The sequence below is a fragment of the Antechinus flavipes genome, chromosome 6 (assembly GCF_016432865.1).
Source record: "Antechinus flavipes isolate AdamAnt ecotype Samford, QLD, Australia chromosome 6, AdamAnt_v2, whole genome shotgun sequence".
Classification (NCBI taxonomy): Eukaryota; Metazoa; Chordata; class Mammalia; order Dasyuromorphia; family Dasyuridae; genus Antechinus; species Antechinus flavipes.
The window spans coordinates 62,270,452-62,291,357 of record NC_067403.1 but is presented as its reverse complement, the minus strand read 5'-3'; positions in this window follow the sequence as shown (position 1 = coordinate 62,291,357).

Sequence of the window (20,906 nt, the reverse complement as noted above, 5' to 3'; positions counted from 1 at the left end):
CAATGCTACATTGATTGGCTCAAAAGACTTAATAGGTCTACATAAAGGTCCTATCTACTTTTAAGAAGTAACTATTTTTAAAATGCTACAAAATAAATATTTCCTTTTGATTTCAAAAACTCCAGTTTAAAGTTATGTTTTCAAAGTAATGGTGAACAAAGGAGTTGTGAATAAATATTGCAGGAGAGTTGTATGTTTTGAAAAATGAATATATCATCTAAAATGAAATACTCTGTGTTTATTGAATTTTGTCACTGCCCAGATTATGAAACATGTGTTCTATTTTAAAACGACACCAACAAATGCTTCTCCAGCAGCTGCTCTTAAGTGTGCTTTGTTGTGACCACTTAGAACAAAGAAAAGCTACTTAAATATTGCATCTCCTTGATGAAAATACTTAAGGAAACTAGACTTTTTCTCTTGTTTTAATTCTGGTGCTTCACTGATTAGAAACATTTGAAATGACTAACATATGGATTACCAGAAGTTAATAACTAGAATGTATTATAATCTGAAGGAAATCACTTCAATTTTCTTATTTGAGTTTGAGGGACCACACTATGTGAGATACTACCTACTATTTTTTTATTATATCCTATTCATCTCATGTAATTTTTCCTAAAATCAGAAAAAAATGATCTTCCAAATGTCAATAGATTGTGAGGCAGCTTGTTCTATTGAAAAGATGATTTATTTGAAGCCAGGAAGATCTAGGTTAAAATCCTATCTTTTACATTTACTTAGTTGTTTAACCATGGGCATGCTATTTCCCCTCTTCTCTGAACTTCAAATAGCTGTAAGACTTATTTAGTAGGTTAGAGATAAGTTAAAAAAATAGAAAATAGAAAAAATAGAACAAAAATATATAGGCTCCTCGAGTAACTATGATTTATTAGTATTATAGAATTCATGTATGGTTTTGGTACAGTGGATAGATTACTAAACCTAGGATTATGATAACCTGTGTTCAATCTAGATTGAGATATTGGGCAAACTGCTTAATCTCTGTATCAGTTTTTTCAACCATAATATGGGGATAACAAGAAATAACTCTCAGGATTATTATAAGGATAAACAGGAGATAAACTTTGTAAAGTTATTTGCAAACTTTAAAGTGTTATGTAAATGTTATCCTTGGGAAGTAAGGATGGAACTAGATTATAAATAGTTTTAAATGCCCTATATATAAAGAAGGTGACTTTTACTCTGTAACATTTTTTCCAGATGGGAATCTCCTTAATTGGCAAAAGAAAAACATCCAATTGATTGAGATCAATTATACCTATTGGGTCTATACATAAAAGTCATTTTATCCTGATGAACTTGGCCTAGAGTTGGCTAGTCCAGTGACAGAAGATTTAAATTCTAAAGTTGGGATTCCAGTTCTAATTAAGCATTTGGGAAGAAATGCTTCGAAGGAAAGGGCTGAGATTTTCCTTTCCCCATCTTCAACTCATATTCTCATTGCCCCTCACTTGGGTGGCTACCTCCTATGTCCAAATGTATCAGTGTTTATCCTTGTTTGTTTGTTTCTCTTCTCTGGGGTAAATACAACATTTCTTCAGGGGTGGATACACACTCTCTCCTATTTGTCCCTTCTCTTCAATGATAGGGTCAATGAGAATAGGGGAATTCAATGAGAACTTTCTAAAAGTTGATTGATTAACTTATAATCAATAAGGAATATATTTGATGGGGGTCTTTGTATTACAGTACAAGAAAACTCTGTACCCTGAGGATTATCTCTAGAATCTTGAAGGAAGACATTTTCATTAGCCTTCTTATGACCCAGCATACCAAGTGTAGGTTGTAGGAGGGAGCTATAGAGGGTACCGTAGAAGCTCACTGAAGAGTAAATATCAACACATCATGACTAAGCAGGCAATGATACTATGCAGTTCTAAAGAAGTTGTGTTGGTGATAGTGTAGCTGCTAAATCTTTTGAAGAATAACTTGAAACAATTGGGTTCTGCTTAATTCTTAATGTTTAATTCAATTTCAATTTGACAAACATATCTTAATCATTGAATATATTGTAGGAATTGCAGTAGACTCTGGAAATATAAAGATAAAATTTTAATAATTCTTTCTTTCAAAGAACTTCCTTTCTTTAGGAAAATAGACACATATACACATACACATTAGTGAATAGAAAACATATGCAAAATAAATACAAATAATTTCAGAAATAGGGGGGGAAAGGAAGTATTGGAAGGATTGGGAGACTTGTTATGTAGCCTGAACCATAAGTGAAACTAGGGAATCTAAAAGGTGGCGCCAAGGAAAGAATTCATTCCAAGCTTCAAAGATATAGTCAATGCAAACAAAGGTCTGATAGGAGAAATGGAATATGCTTTACTTTATATCACTAGACCCAAGATGCGGACTAGTTTACCTGGAACAAAGAATATGAGAAAGGGAATAATGTGAAATTCTAAACAAATTAGATGAGACCTTAATTTTCAATGGAAGGGTAATTAGAAACAAACATGAGTCAATGAAGCAACTTGAGATGGGGATGCTATGATTAGACTACTGCTTTAAGAATAATCTTTTGGCCACTATAAGGATAATGAGTGGGAAAAGGAAGCATTGAAATTGTAGAGACCAGTTAGGAAGCATCAGTCCAGGAAAGGAGTGAGAAACAACCAGACTAGGAGAGTACTATGTATCAAAATGGAATCCTTTTCTAAATAATAGTTGAAATATTCTTTAGATTGACAAAAGTGGATGAGTAATACTGATATGCTGTCTGATGCTGCTGAGTTTCTAGAAAATAATAATACCTAGTACTCAATAACAAAAACTATTTACCAATTACTCTATGGCAACTTGATGTGGTAAATAGAGAGCAGATCAGTAATTCAGGGAGGTCTTTATTCAAGCCCTGACTCTGGCATATACTGAACATATGACTTCAAACAAGCAATTTCTTAGTGATCTAAGAAAGGCTAGATAAGGTGCTAAATTTCTTTAGTTGAAGACGGTTCCTTCTCAGGGAATTATCAATGCTAATGAAATAACAGGTCCAGTCTTTATCTCCAACTCTTAGTAATACATAAAGTACTTTCCATACTTTATTATACTTGACCATAACAACTGCTCTTTGACATAGTAAGGCAAAAATTGTCATCCTCATTTTACAAATAAAGAAGTTTTCAGATAGAGTCTGAGATTTTTTAATGATTTAAGCTAGTTTACATAATTCCTGGATAGCAGAGTCAAGCCTAGGTCTTTAGCTAATGTCTGAATCTATGGGGTTTTCTTCAATGGATGTAGCTATTTTTAGATGGCAAACTAGATATTGTTTACTTGTAGGGCCCTTGGTGGTGTCAGGCTTCGAGTCCAGAAGACCTAAATTCAAATCTGTCCTCCACCACTAGCTATGTGACACTGGGTAAATCATTTAACCCTGTTTTCTTCAGTTTTCTCATCTGTAAAATGAGCTGGAGAAGGAAATGACAAACCATTCCAGTATTGTTTCCAAGAAAATACCAAATGTGCTCACAAAAAGTCAGACATAACTGAAATGACTGAATATATGTAATGTATAAAATAAAATCTATTTTTAGGAGTAGGACTATGGAAGAACTAAAGGGAGAGAAAAGAATGCACTAGAACAGACTCCATTAGAGTGGATTTGTACTCATTCATGAATGAGAAGAAAGTGTATCATTAAAAAAATACCCTTCAGGGACAAAGATAATGAATATAATTGGTTTAATTAATGGGTGCTATGAACTTTTGGTACTATTTATATCATGAAATTATAATTTTCCTCCCAATTGCATATACATGGGAGCAGTCAGCTAAAATAGAAACTTGCTTTCAAAAAGGTTTAATTTGTGCCTTTAACAATTTCTAATTTGGGCATAGAAGAATAATATTAAAATATATTTTCTATGTTAGATAGCTACCCATTGTTTCTTCATAATTCATGGAAACTTCTAGCTTTTTAAAACTGACTGTTAGTTTATAATTACAAATACTGAAAAGCAAATACAATAGAATAACAACAAACAAAAACAAGCAAAATATTAAAATGATTTCATCTGAAAAATTCTAAGTATTATTCAGGAATCTGGGCATTAATGTGATGCTAGTCAGTAACAGGGATAAACTAGGGACACTGTATAAATCAATATGAATTGACCTAAATTATTATGATCATTGAGAAAAGAATACACACTCACAATAGGTCTATTGGGATATTCCAGAAAATGCAAGCAAAGCAAAGGTTTGACCCAAAATTTCTAGCTTTTTCTTACATGCTGCTGCTTTTTTCTCCAGAGAAGTATTTTCTGCAGCCATTATTCTTTTCTTAAAGAAGTCAGACAATGTGTTTGTTTGACAGTTTTCCACTATTGACAATAGACAGACTCTCAAAGTCAATGAACCATACCTTGGACCTGTGTTGTAGGTATAGAAAACAGAGAGCAAGAAAGTCAACAAGCATTGAAAAGAGCTATAGCAATTTTAAAATTTTAGCCCCCACCATCCATTTTATTTCAGCAGTACTTTGAAGAGGAAATACTATGAGTGTTGAGGGGATAGGGAAAGTGCATTGACACAGTTGAGAAAAGGAAAACATTATTTGAATCTTAGAAATTAATTTGTGTTTTTTCATGATTTCCTAATTTTGTTTGTACTATTTTTTAGCTTTAATTTGTTTTTCCCTTAAAACTTATCTTTATTTATTCTTATTATTTCCCTTCAAATATACTCAGGTGTCCCCTATTCCATAATACTTTCCAATGACATTATTGCCCTCATGAAATATTATTATTATATCTATTATTATCTTCCCTTTTTACACACACAGACACATACAGAGACACACACGTTAAAAAGACTAATGTCAGCTCTCAGCCTACATTTTTTCAATTGCAATTTAATTTCCATCCCTATTCCATTGAAATTATTTAACTCAGGATTACTTAATGATCCTGTTATTACTAAATCCAAAGGCCTTTTAAAAAATGCTCATTTTTTTTACCAGTGTGTAACTTTTGATAATACCTATTATTATCTCCTTCTTAGTGTTTCCTTCTCTGCTTCCCCTGACAACACATATATTTGATTTTCCTCCAAAAAATTTAATCATTTTTTTTCTTATTTTCATTAATGTCCCCTTCTTTTTCTTGCTTTTTGAGCAGGGGCATACATCTTGAGTTTAAACATCAATACCTCAGGAATTTTCAGTAAAAGTCTCCAGGGTCAGGCTCTACATTTCCTCCTTCTAACGTCTGATCCTGCTCAATTCAACAAAAACTCTATAAAAATTCACCAGACTACCTATTTTTGTGCCCAATTCCATCTGGAGTCCCAATAGAAATTACCTTTTTTTCATAGTCCTTGACTGCCATTCTTTATTGTGAATATGTTCTTTCAGTAAAACTGCCTTACTTTTCTTTCTTTCTTTCTTTCTTTCTTTCTTTCTTTCTTTCTTTCTTTCTTTCTTTTTTTCTTTCTTTCTTTCTTTCTTCTTTCTTTCTTTCTTTCTTTCTTTCTTTCTTTCTTTCTTTCTCTTTTTCTTTTTCTTTCTTTTTCTTTCTTTCTCTTTCTTTCTTTTTCTTTTTTCTTTCTTTCTTTGTTCCTTTGTCTGTCTTTCTTTCTTTCTTTCTTTCTTTTGTTATGGTTCCTTTTTCTAAACTTTGGTATCACATAGCTTACTAAATTTATTATAGGATAGCAACTTTAAAAATGTAATTGATGATGGGATGGTTAGATAGCATAGTGGATAGAGCACCAGCCAGTCAGGAGTCAGGAGGACCTTAGTTCAAATTTGACCTCAGAAACTTAAAACTTCCCAGATGTGTGATCCTGGGCAAGTCAATTAACCCCAATTGCCTCAGCAAAAAAACAAAAAAAAAATGTAATTGATGCTTATTTTATTTTTTTGAAACAAGAGAGAATTATAAAAAGATGCCTATTATTAAAGAGAATCAAAACCATATCCCACAATACATGAATAACTAAAGTTTTATCACTAATATACAAGCATTAATTTGGGAATCAGACTCTTTTTATACAAATGTAGTTGATATCTAAAAGATTAAAAATCATTGACCTTATAGTTTGATTTATCATTAACATAGAAATTATTTTTAAAAATCCCACATGAACTGATTTTTCCTGAAAGTCTAAATACTACAAATTCAGTTTTATAGATTAGCGCAGATGGTGATTAAAAGTGAGGATAAGTTAAATTACTATTAAGACAAAGTACTTACTTCTGTAAAAGTGGAGTGACAGATGTTAGTGACAATTAGAATTGTATTTTTTTCTTCCAATTTGCTCTATGCAACCTTTCAAATAATATACATTTTAAGTTGAAACCAGCATACATATATTAATCCTAACCCAGTTGAAGTCTGAAAATAAGATTGAAAAATTTTTTCCCTACAATTTTTAATTGTTATTCCTCAATTCTCTTGATTTTCTAATTGGTTGTAGGGTAAATTAAATGCAATAAAATTATGTTGGAAGAGCGGGTAGGGCATACACATACATATCTGTATATATACAAGATTTATTTTCATTATTATTACTATCATCAACATCATATATGTATGTATATATTTATGTATGTATGTGTACATTGATCCATTACTATTGTCATTATTATTTTCAATATAACTCAATCACGGCTGCTTATGACAAGCAAGCATAAAATACCATTTTGTCTATTGAAAAAGACTGATAAATCTTACTTTTTAATTTTAATTTTTGTTATTTCTTTTTTTAGGCCTTTTATTTTTCAAAATATATGTATAGATAATTTTCAATATTTACCCTTGTAAAAACTTGTGTTCCAGATTTTTTCCTTCATTCCCCCCTTTCCTAGATGGCAAGTAATCCAATATATGTTAAACATGTCCAATTTTTCTATATATGTGTGTATACATTTATGTGCATATACAATATATACACATATGTATACATAATCTCAAAACTAATAGTGTTCTTTTCATAAGAATCCAATGCTTTCATAGTCCATACTCATACACATACATATATATACATACATATAATGTGTGTACATATGTGTGTGTGTGTGTGTATGTGCGTGTGTATTTATATTTAATGAAAACTGTCATTCTCCTCATCTTTGCCCATTAGCTTTCGAGTGGTCATCAGCTACAACAACCAGATCAAGACAGCTTCCTGCTTTTCTTCAGCTTCTTAGGTGAGTTTTCCAAATCTGACTTCCCAAATGAGGAACATGAAAAGGAATGATAGGAAAGTGGCAGATGAACTAAGTGGACTAACTATCTTGGGAGAGAGCAAAGTCAGGATAGGTCTGCCTATTAAGGTGATCAGGCAGGAATGGGCATTTTATAGCTGGCATAGTAATGTGTGTCATTAACAGCCACTGTCCACTATCTTGTCTTTTTCACTAGCTTTTCGTCTTACTTTTTGAAGAGATTTCTTCAAGAAAAACAGAATTTCAGCCATTGAATAAAGGCATGCTTCCAAACATTTTTTCACATGAATTCTTTATTAATAAGCAAATCACCCAATACTTACCTTTGATTCCAGGGAAGAGGCCAGTTCTATGCTCACAGGGATCTCGAGGAGAAATGGTCTTGATAGTGACAGGAAACTGTTATAGAGCTTCTCTAGATCTGAGATGAGGGGCAAACTCCACATACCTCTGTTGGGAATTGACTTTTCCTTTGGGAACAGAGTAGCAGACCTCAAGAATGCTATCAACCACTGCAGCTTCTATTCCCTATAATTTGGCTGATTTTCCAATGGTGAAAACCACTATCTTCATAAGAACTAACATTTAAATAGTACTTAAAACTTTGCAAAGTGCTTTTTTCAAACTTCTGTGTCCTTCCTAGGGTCACATTACTTTTTGGAGAGTGTATGTTCTTACTTTGTACCAGATATCTGAAAAGAAAGTCTTACTCAGAGACAGTGGAGTTCAGTAAGGAGAACATTGGTTCTGGGAATAGAGTAGCTGCATTAAAATATCATATCTGTCACTTGTTATCTTTGCAATCTCAGAGAATTATTTATCCATTACAGACTTGAATTTCTTCACTGTAAAAGGAATACTTAAGATGAGATGACTTCTAAGAGTTCTCTCTCCAAGGTCCTATGACAATGACAACTTTTTCCAAGAAAACAACAGAAAATGTTTACAATAGGGGACAAATAGTGAGAGGAGAATTTTTTTTTCTCAAAGTAAAAAAAAAATAACAATAAAAGAACCTGTTGTGAGGATAAAATGAGACAATATTTAAAAATCATTTTATAAACCATAAAAATCAATTGAAAAACGACCTCTTTGTAGATTTATTTTAAAAGTCATAAAGTCTAAAGGAGAATTTAGTCTGTTGACTTTTTTGTTGTTTTTTTTAATGCATTTGAAGGCTGTGAGGTCATGAAGGTGATATGGTAAAGAGAATAACCCTGAGTCAATGTAGAAAGGTGGGAGCAGATGGTGAGGGTGGTATATTACAAGAGAAGAGAGAGTGAAAAAAAAGTCAAATGGTTCTATTCAACAATGACATGATTCAGACCAATTCCAATGATCTTGTGATGGAGAGAGCCATCTATACCCAGGGAGAGGACTGTGGGTACTGAGTATGATTCACAACATAGCATTTTCACTCTTTTTGTCGTTGTTTGCTTGCATTTTATTTTCTTTCTCACTTTTTTTCCTTTTTGATTTGATTTTTCTTGTGCAGCAAAATAATTGTATAAATATGTTTGCATATATTGTATATAACATATATTTCTGACATGTTTATCATATAATGGATTATTTACCATCTAGGGGAGGGGATGGGAGAAAGGGGGATAAAATTGGAACACAAAGTTTTATAAGGGTTAATGTTGAAAAATTATCCATGCATATGTTTTGAAAATAAAAAAGCTTTAATTAAAAAAAAAGAAAGAAAAATATGTCAAAAGAGGGTAAAAGGAAAAAAAAAAAGGAGAGCACACACTGGTGAATCCAAGATGCCACAGTGCAAAGGCTAAGAATAGCAGAATCTATGCTCCCGGCCAGAGAGAGATTAGAAGAGGAAGACAGGATTCCCCTAGCCCCAGAGCCAGGTAGACCAAGCAAGTGTGAGAGGTAGTAATGAATATGAATACATTTGACCAGAAGCCAGAGGGTAGATTTGAGCCCAAGACAGGAGTGGACATTCTAGACTAATTAGAAGCAATGAGAAGTTATGCCTACAAGGGAATCTTTGATATTTTTAAATCTGAGCTGCTTCTTATCAACCATGAATGTTTTTTAAGTAGATAAAACAACACAAAACTGTAACATGAGATACTTCAATTGTACCTGCATCCCTAAACTCCCTCACAGTATGCTACATTTTAGTTGTGCACAAACTGTTTATATATTCTATATTTCAATGGATAATTAGGGAGGGATAAGGTAATTACATTGACGTGTTTCAAGGTTTGCAAAGGACTTTTGTTACACATTATCTTATTGATGATACCTTACAAATGATTTTAGGAAATTATATGTACATTTTAAACCTCATTTTATAGAGGAAAAAATTAGACGTACTCACATGGGAAATTTGGGAGGTGAGCTTTGAAACTGCCAAATGAAAAAATGAACAAATGTGGAAAGGAAAATTAGTACCCTGGATGTGTAATTTTGTCAGTGTTCCATCTTTTTTTTTTTTTTTACCTTTGAAAAATAGCACCTCTATTTTTTTTTTATTTGATTCAAGATCTATAAGAAATAGATGCTAATTCACTTTTAATATGTAACAAGAGTCATGGCAGGGAAGAACTAACTTGTTCCTTTCTGTTTTATTCCATATATTATATATATATAAATATATATATTACTTTCCATCTGGCTAGAGATAGGAATAGATTTGTTTTTTCCAGAAAGCTATAAGAACTATGGCCCTGGAGTAGCAGAGGAGGGGAAATATAGTCAGTAATACTAGGTATGATTTCTACCAGGTAAGAATTCCCTCTGAGTAATATTAATAAAAATGCACCTTATATAACAACTAGGGAAAACGGGTAAAGAAATATGACAAATTCAGAGAAACATGGGCAAATTTAGGATGTACCATGAAGTAAGGTGAATTAGAGAAATTAAACATACAGCAATCTCAGTAAAGTAAATTAAAGAAAAACTAAAATAAATCAGAATAACTAATCTTGATCCCAGAGAAGGAATCTTTTTTCCTTTTGTTGGAGAGGTAGAGGATTGTGAATGAAAACTTTGCATATGGTCAGACATTAATTCTGTGTTGGTTGAATTTTGTTTATTTTTCTTCATTACTAGAAAACTTGAGGAAGACTTTCTGAATCAGGCTTTAATATTAAAATAAAAAGCAACAATAAACTCAAACAAAAGAAAAACTCACTTGAGACTTTAACATTTAGAAGAAGAGAGATTCTTGGATTGAGGCATGGTAACCCCATTTATCACTACTTCCCCTGCACTTTTCCTACTCTATATAACTTTAAATTTAGGCCTTGGGTGAATAGGCACAAAAATAATAAATATTCATGGAAATCTTATTTGGCGAATCAAAATCCTGAAGACTGGCAGAGAGGCTCCTGCTGACACAACATAGCAAGCGCTTTGCGTCGTGTTAGATTAAAGACTAGATTTGTTTCTTGGCCAACATCATGTCATGTTGAGTTATGCAAATTCCATCACAGAAGTACAAACACAATGCAGCAGGAGCATTCCCTGGCATGGATGTCTTGCCTGGTTTTCCCCCTGAAACCAATCTGATGTCTTGCTACAGATTATTTTTCCCTGGAGGCTTAAATCTAATGGTAGTTGAATTTATAATTCTTTAAAAAAATATATATTTAAGTATGTTCCTTTTTAAAATAATGAGAGTAATTTGTATAAAGACATATAGATTTAAAGTATTCACATTGAGCACAAAAGAACTTTAAAAAATATCTTGAAAATTCATGAAAATACTTAATGGGGGGAAATGCTTAAGAATATTGACTACAGGAAGAAAATAGCTAAGCAAAAAAAGCCTCTGCCACTATCTGAATGGCCAGATATTAAAGAGCTATTAATGACTCTAATGTCCTTATGGAACAATGGAGACAAAAAATAGATGGGACAATGGGAAGAAGTTACAAACATTTTGTTTTCCCTCCTGATTACTTCTGGAATGACACACCAAGGCAGTACGAATCCTTCTCCAAGGCCACTTTTCATCTACCCTGTTTATCTTAAGTGAACTGATTTGTGTATGCTGTCTTTTACATTAGAATGCAAGTTTTTTGAGGAAATTATTTTTTTTTCTTTATATCTCCAATGTTTAGCAGTGTGTCTGTCATATATTAAGTACTTAGTAAATGTTTTTTATTGATTAAGTTGAATTTTGATAGTATATAAACATTAACAAAAATTAAATGAAATGCTTGAAATTCTGCATTACACTGAATGAGGTTCATTTTGTATTTTTTTTTTTGTTTCATGAGTTGCCATGGCCAAAGAATTTATTGTTACTTGGCCAGTCAATATTGGTGAGAAGTTAATTCATATATAGCTGGTCCTCATTTCTGGCACTCAGAAAAAAGACAAACTCAGTTATAGGAATTGCATTCAAATCCTTCCCAGAATGGAATAACTTGTCAGAAACATTTGGAACTCTATAGGCAAAGCCTTTGAGAACCCAAATTTACTACCTTGACATAGTGAAATTTTGGAGTAGGAATTGTGGAGGGCTCATTTATGTACCTCCCATTTATTGGCAAAGTCTTGATCATGACATGAATGATGTTCTTGGATCTTATTAATTAGTAACAATGAGTAACAGCTGAAATGCTTATGTATTAATTCACACCAATTAGAAATTTAACTGAAATTAAGAAATCTGATATATCCTTTAAAATCTATAAATAATTAACCTCTTTCTTACCAAAGGCAATATTATCATTTTCAATAGGTGGAATAGAGTATATGTAGCCTAAAGGACATAAAAGATGAATTATCTTAGCCTGAAAACAAAATTTGTGGTTCACTGTCTACTTAAGTACATGGCCCAATAATTCCAATAGACTTGTGATGGAATATGGGTGACAGTATAGCATTTTCACCTTTGTTGTTATTATTGTTGTTGTTTGCTTATTTTTCTTTTTCTTTTTTTCATTTTTCCTCTTTGATCTGATTTTTCTTGTGCAACATGATAAATGTGAAAATATGTTTAGAAGATTTGCACATGTTTAACCTGTGTTCGATTACTTGCTGTCTAGGAGAGAGGGGAGGTAAGGAGAGAGGGAAAAAAATTGGAATACATTTTTTATGCAAGAATGAATGTTAAAAACTATCTTTGCAGGTATCTCAAAAATAAAATAAAAGCTATTATTATTTTTAAAAAGATGAAAAAAAGTACTTTGTCCTATTTGTTTTGACTGCCTATAGACACACAGATAGATCTTCAAGTGTTTCATTCAGGTTATCCATGCTGCTAGAAACATAAGGAGAACACACTTTCCATTTTTCAAATCTTTCTAGCTTCTGATAGTTCTCAGTACATAGCCTATGGATTTACTCAGCTTAACCAGAGTAATAATTCAGAGACCAGATCAAATTTGGGTCACTTTTCCTTGTCAAAATGGATCATTGTGAATAGAAGTTTTAGTTGATGAAAACATATCAAATCATTAAGCATGATGGAAATATCTGACCTACATAAGTATATAGCAACACCTCAACTATGAAACTTATTGTTCCTACTGCCTTATTTCCAATGTCATTCAGCAACTCTAATTAACTTCTGATTTTGCAAAATCATATTCAGCCTTTTTCTATTTACAATCTTGCCTTTAACTTTCTTTCTATTGATCATGTACTTAACATTCTACATTCTACATAATTTCTGTTGTATTACATTGGGAGAAATGTCCTCTATTGCTGATTTCAGGTAGCCCCCATGGTACAATGAAAAAGAAAATTGGTCCCTGTGGTCAAAAATCCCCAGATTCAATCCTTGCCTCAAATTTTTATTACCTGTGTGACTTTGGGAAGGTCATTCTATTTTTTCATCTGTAAAATGAGGAAATTTGACTAGATAGGCATAGAGATCTCTTCTAGCTTGAAATCTATGATCCTGTCTAGGATGATGTTCAATTACCTAAATAGCTTCCAAAGTTCTAGGAAAAATGCAACATAAGTGACATTTGTCTTTGACATGGAACTACTTAATTTTATGCAATATTCTTCCACCTCCTAATTGGAAGTGCTAAATCATCATATGGTACCCAGGCACCTGTTGCAGCTATCTATCCAAATGGCCTGTTTTCTGAGATCCTTGGGGTCCCAAATTAATTCTTCTTCTCATTTTTTGACCTCCTATTATGAAATTCCCATTCTTTTCTCTCAGTTGATTGATCTTAGCTAGAAGGAAGGCAATCTATTAAACCATTTTTATACTTAGTTATCAATAATGGATAGGAATTCCTTCCCCAAAGGAATTGCCAATTTTAACCCAAATAAATCTGTCATTAGTGTGAATGTGTTTTGGAAATCTCTTTTGAATAGGATTATTACCAAACATACTAAGTCAGAAAATCAGAGATCAGCACCTTAGCAGCCTATTTCTGAAAGTGTGCCAACTTCTGTTATTTATATTACCACAATTTGAAAGTTTGTTCTTTGAATTATACCTTTTGGGATGAGCTATAGTATATATAAGCAATATTCTTAAAAGCTCTTTTTCCAGGCCTGGCAATATTCTCAAGCAGGTTTGTAGCAATGATAACACATCAACATTATAATGTAATCTCTTCCAAGTACAGGTGGTGAAGTTTATGGTTCTGCTCATCATCTCAATTATGATTAAATAGGTGATCACCATAGAAATGCAAGCCTGGTTATGCCTTCCATACTCTTATGAGATGCAATTGTTATCTCTTTACTCATTTATCTCTCTTATTTAGAGGTCCTGAGCTGCTCCTGGACATTTTTATGTCTCCTTTCCATGCATTTTTTGCCAATTTCAAAACAAAGCTTTCAGGAAAAAAAAATAACACTTGTCTTTTCAATAAATATTTTGTGGGTAATTTTCTGTGTAAAGATATTTTCAATGAAATTACAACCTAAGTTCACTGACTAGTCAGGCTACTCAGGAGTTGTTGTTTGTCTATAGGTTTGAGAATTACCTAGGGAGTGCCAAGGATAAAGGGATGGACCTGTAGTCAGAAATACTTGAATTCACATTTCATCTCAGATACATGGAAATCACTTAATCCTGACTCAATTTCCTCATCAGTAAAATGGGGGAAACACTTACCTGCTACACTTCTTATAATGTAAAGATAAAATGAGATACATGAGACAACATATGTCAATAACTTTGTAAACATTAAAGTGCTAGATATATCCTCTTTAGCTAGCTAGCTACCAAGTTGTAGTGATAGTAATAGCAGAAGTAGCAGTTGCAGCAGCAGTAGTAATAATAATATATCACATGAATGAAAATAAGCAAATGTTATAACCTCAATTTTAAAAAATTTCTCTGCTTCCATTTGTTACATGCATTGTTTGATACTATGGTTAAGATGTCTTTAAAAGGGTTGTAAAAAGCTTCTTAAGTGCAGGTATAAAATCAAAGATTTACAATGCAAACTAATGTCAAGTGAAGTTAAGTGAAGAAGTAGGTTAAGACAATCTGTTTCCCCTTCTGAAATCATTGGCTCAGATCCACAGTGAAATCATTTAGTTTGCCATTTCCCCATGTGAATAATAGTTCAAATCTGGCCCATTTAATTTTATAAAAATCCCATGCAACATTTGAGCTCCAATGAAACCTCCCATTAAAATGCATACCCTCATTACTATACTTTTAAACTTTTTAAAAGGCAATACTTAAATACATTGACTAAATTGAAAGGCTTAGGGGGAAAAAGTATGGAGTGTCTGCTTTAATCAGGTTATTTTAAATCATTGACTTCTATTTAAAAAAAAAACCTGAAGTGAGAACTCCAACAAAAAAAAAATCTATCAAAGTACCATTTTGCTTTTAGGTAAAATTTTGTCAGCATTTTAAATCATAAACACACATTATTTTTTTTTAAATCTAATATGTGAATTGTTTTTAAAAATATGATAATATGTCTGTTATATGTGGAAAGAGTATATCATATAATAAGTATTTATGCAGTTTGGACTGGGGAAATCCAATTTCTCTTCAGGTATAAAGAGCCTTACTCATAGAGGAGAGTTTATTAAGTCTTTGTAGATTAACACAATTTCTTTAAAAAATATTTTTAAGATTAAAAAAGGTTTTTGTGTCACATATCAAATCACAGTTGTCTATCAAATTGGAAGAATAAGGAGTCGGGCACTTGGGTGCTCTTACCCTTTGTAAACCACTAAGAAAAGCAAATTACTCTTAAGCTATTTATACTCAAGATCCCTACCTTATTCTCTAATTGTTTTAGTTCTTCGGTTGACAGATTCTTTTCTGTCTCTGTTCGCACATCTATTGCTCTCCCTGTAGACTATTTGGATACTTAGTTCAGAATATATCTCTATCTTGTGGACAAGTCTTTGCAATAACTACAAAGATACTACTGCTTAATCAGTGAGAAGCTCAGCCTGATATTATAAGACACTCTAGTCTTTGCAAAGCTATTTGGACATTAAAATACTTTATTTAAAATCCAATGATTAGTATCTCTGATGTTATATCTTATATCAAGTCTTGTGACTGAGAGTAACCTAGTAAGAGGTCATAGAAATAGTGACAAGATCTGACTTTGGACCAGGTACAATAGCTAAATGGGTAAAATGTTTTCCTAGATTTTATTCTTATTGTGTCCACACACTGTCACATGACAAATTTAGACATTTTAACTGCTGTCCCAAGCTTTATATATGGAAAATCACACCTATTAACTATCCTCTCATAGAAAATATGTAATGAAAAGAAAAAAAAAAAAAAACTGGATCTGAAGTCAGAAAGTACTGAGTTCAAATTATGCACCAAATATTTAAAAAAATACTACTCTGGGCCAATTCCTTAGAATCTTTTATTTCTCTCCAAGTCTCATTGACTCCTTAATTATAGGTATTGTGAAATAGGTTTGTAAATCTGCCTAAATGGAAAGGATTTCCACATCAACAAAATTAAATACATAAAAAAGACATATTGACTAAATTAACATGTCTATCTATATAATAATTTGTCATTGGATAAATTGATAGAGACAACTCCTATCCATAAAGATATATCTATATGAATATTTACAGAGATGTGGATATCATTCTAATGATAGCTCTAGATATGTCAACTCAGTCTTTCCCTCCTGCCCTTTTCCCTCCTCCTCCCCCTTTCCTCCCTGTTCTTTTCCTTTCCCCTCCAATCTTCTATCTCTGTCTCTCTGTTTCAGTTTTTGTCTCTCTCTCTGTCTTTGTCTCTGTCTCCCTTTCTCTCTATTTGTCTATCTGTTTGTCTTTCTCCCTCCCCTGAAAGTTGAATCTTAAGAAAACAAAGTTCTGAGAGGAAAAAAAAAAGATGAGTAGAAAATGTTTTCAGGAATTGACAAGAGCCAGTGAGAAGTCATAGAGAAGAGAGATGGCGAATTGCCCTGTATGAGGAATAGCAAAATGGACAATTTCACAAAATTACAGTTTATTTGGAGTGGAGGGATACTAATAAAATAGTTTTTTTTTGGGGGGGGCATATTGTGAAGGAGTATAAAGAACACCTAAAGCTTACATTTAATCTTGGAGGAAATAATCACTAGGAGGTTACACTTTAGGAAATCGGCTTCGTAGTTTTGTGAAGGCCGAGAGATCAATTAACTAGTTCTTTCAATTGCTGAAGAAAGAGGTGTTGATGTTCTTTAAAAAAAAAAAATATATCCTTTGCTTATGATTACATCTGTTTTCTTTTTCTTTCTTTCTTTTTTTTTTTTTTTTTTGCAAGGCAGTTGGGGTTAAGTGACTCATCTGAGATCAGACAACTGACAGGTATTAAGTATGTAAGCCTGAATTTGTACTCAAGTTCTCCTGATTCCAGGCCCTGTCCTTTATCCATTGTGCCATCTAGCTGCCCCCTAAAGAGATGATGATGTTCTAACTAAGGATGTGGTTATGTGAGTGGAAAGAAGAGAATGGATATAAAAAAGGTTGTTAAAGTAGAAATAATAAGATTTGGCAGCAGAGTTCCTGTGGAAGAAGACAGCATCTTTAGAAAATGTCTGTTAGAATATCTTATATTATTATCTTTTCATCAGATCATTGAATTTATATAAACCTTAAATTAAATTTACAATTCCTAAATTTACAAATTTAGGAAACTAAAATGATTCAAATCCCTAAAAATTTACCTACCGTTGATAACTACAACAACTGTATTCAGGTGATTAGGCTTACCTCAAGTGGATTGTCAAAGACCCCTTCAGGAAAACTTTAACTTCAAGAACCGACATGATGCCTCTTTGTCCAGCTGTGGTTTTATGTCCCAAGTCATGTGTATCTTTGGGTAACTAAGGGCAACACAATAAGATATATATGAAAGTCAGTTCCTTAGTTACAACCATATCCTTGGTCTAATTCCATTTATTTGCTCAAATAACCCTTAGTGATAGAAAGCAAGTCATGTTTGTTACATTATGTTAGTAGTATTCTAAAAAGGAGACAAGTCCCACATCTGAAGTTCCCAGAAAAAAATATTACTAAAAGAGATAGGATAAGGGAGTGTTGAGATAGTACAGAGCCAGGGAACCTTAAAAAAAAGTAAAAAAAGAAATAATAAAATGTGGAAGTATTCAAGGAATATAATGTCATACCTGAATTGGTGTTATGAATTGGTATAACCATTTTGGGAAAAAAATAAAATTATGAATAAAATATTTCTAATTATTAAACTTTTTGAGATAACATTAAGAGATATATCTTCAAAAGGACAAACACAAATATAAAGTTGATAGAAAGAGAGAAAGAAAGAAAGAAAGAAAGAAAAGAGAAAGAAAGAAAGAAAAAGGAAGAAAGAAAAAGGAAGAAAGTAAAGAAAGAAGAAAGGAAGAAAAAAGAAGAAAGGAAAGAAAGAAGAAAGGAAGGAAGGAAGGAAGGAAGGAAGGAAGGAAGGAAGGAAGGAAGGAAGGAAGGAAGGAAGAAAGGAAGGAAGGAAAGAGGGAAGGAGGGAAGGAGGGAAGGAAGGAAAGGAGAGAAGAGGAGAGAAGAGGAGAGGAGAGGAAAGGAGAAAGGAAATGAAAGAAAGGAAGAAGGAAAGAAAGAAAGGAAAGAAAGAAAGAAAGAAAGAAAGAAAGAAAGAAAGAAAGAAAGAAAGAAAGAAAGAAAGAAAGAAAGAAAGAAAGAAAGAAAGAAAGAAAGAACTGAAAAAAGAAAGAAAGGCAGAAGGCAGAAGAAAGAAGGAAGGGCAGGAAGAAAAGGAGGATTGGAAGGAGGGTGGAAGAAAGAAAAAGGAAGGAAGGAAGGAAGATAGATAAAGCTATTCATAGAAATTTCTACTGTGGTAATTGTTCTAAAGTAATTTGTTATGAAGAAAGATGGATTTGAGGATTTAGAAGAAATCTGGAAAGATTTGTATGAACTGATAACAGAATGAAATGAACAGAATCCAGAAAACAAAACAAATTGTTATTGCAATAAATTAGTACTATAAGAGATATGTGATCTCACTGATGGATGCAGCTTTAATGATAGCATGTTCTAAATTCAGGTAAAGAAAATAATTAAGTCATTAAAAGTCATTGTATATATAACATTGCATATATATATATATAAGGTTGAATTTGCTATAATGGGGCAAGGCTATGCAATAAATATGTAGAGGTACTTGCACTTAATACTTCTCAGTGTATTATCAGGGTAGTATCAGGACATGGTAACTTAATGAACCTATTTCTTTAAAGGGAATATTGAGATAAAACCAGCATTTCTCTGTGGCAGCTCATTTCTACAAGATGGGGAGGTTTTACATAAAGCTACCATATCCTGATACTACCCTGCCTGTCTTCTTCTACTCTTGATCCATACCATGCCAAACAGTTGTTGCAGAGGAATTACCTAATGACTACAGGACTTTCTTACACTCCCCCACCATTTCTTAACTCTCAGAAAACCCCCAAAAAACAAAACCTAAGATGCTTACATCAATTAATCTTTTCTTAACATATTTTCAGCAAAACTTTTTTTTAAATCATACATTTTACTTTTATATCTTTTATATGCTTTGTCTCATGATTTACTCAAACAAATAAAAAATTAAGTGCTTAGTATTTGTACAATGTCACTTTGAAACTGAGGATATGAAGAACAAAAAAGTAGTCTCATAGTATATTAATATTCTATTGGAAGAAAATAACATGATCCTAGATAAGTAAATATAAAATATAGAAAATATATAGAAAATAATTTATGTATATATACATATGCATATGAAGGTATTAACAACTGGGTAAAACAGTAAATACTTCTTAAGAAATATTAGATAAGCTTAACCATGAAGGAAGCTAAGGATTCTGTGAGAGAAGAGTTTGGGAAAAAAATAAAATTATGAATAAAATATTTCTAATTATTAAACTTTTTGAGATAACATTAAGAGAGATATATCTTCAAAAGGACAAACACAAATATAAAGTTGATAGAAAGAGAGAAAGAAAGAAAAAAGAAAGAAAGGAAGAAAGAACTCCTGTGAGAGGAGTTTATTTTAGGGAACAAAATCAATCTGTGCAAAGGAATGAATAGAAAAGATAATTTATTGATTAGCATCTCTCTCTCTTCTCTCTCTCTCTCTCTCTCTTTCTCTCTCCTCCCCACTCTTCTTTCTCTCTCTTTCTCATTTGCTACAAAAAGGAAAATATGCATATATAAATGTATACATAAATGCATAGGGTCACCTTCTTTATGGAACTTTTTGATTAATTCCAATCCCTTTTTTAAATATCAAATTCCCATTTTAAAGATCAACATCCCATTTAAATAGGACAGATGCATGAACAAAAGGAAAAAAAAAACTTTTATTACATACTTAATATGTTCTAAACACTGTGCTAAATTCTAGGAATTGAAACAAAAAAAATCTAGATTGCCACTATTCTCAAGGAACTCACCTGCTAATTGAAAAAGGAAAGACCTACATTTTTCTCATTTGTTATAACAAATCTCTGGTCTGACAGTACACAGAAAAACAGACTCAAGAATAACTCCTACACCATTAAAGAGCCATTGCTTATGGGTTAAAATATATTCAATTCTTTTTGTTGTTGTTGTTATTTACTTTCTACCTTGTCTAGTTTCTATTTTATCAAAACTTAATTTTTTTATTTTAGATTTAAGAAATAATCATTTCCATAAAAAGTAGAACAGAAAAAAATTACACACAAAACTGCAAATCTATTTTGTTCAATTTGCTTTTACTTTTAAATATGTAATAAAATTCTTGTATACCTTTCTTTTCCCCCTCCTTCACACACACACACACACACACACACACACACACACACACACAAACACATAAAACCATATGTAGATACTTTCTCAAAGAAGATATTCATAGTTTTTAGATGTGAATTTTTTGTGCAATCCACAAATGTTTGGCCTCTCTCATTCTTTATATCTGAACCATATTTTCTATTTTTTTTTTCCCTTTCCTTACCTACCCACATTTGGAGTCACCAAAGTATGTGTTGAATTAATTTGCAAAATAAATAATTCTTTGTAGAATTTCTCTATCTTTTGTTACATCCTTTGCAAAAGATTCTGGAACTTTTTTTAGTCAGTTGTTTCAGATGTGTCCAACTCTTTATAACCTCATTATGGTGTGTTCTTGGCAAAGATGATAGGAGAGATTTGCCATTTCCTACTCCAATTTGTTTTCCAGATGAAAAAACTGAGGCAAATAGTTACAAGACTTGCCAAGGATCGTATAATTGGTTAACTGTCTGAGCCTGGATGT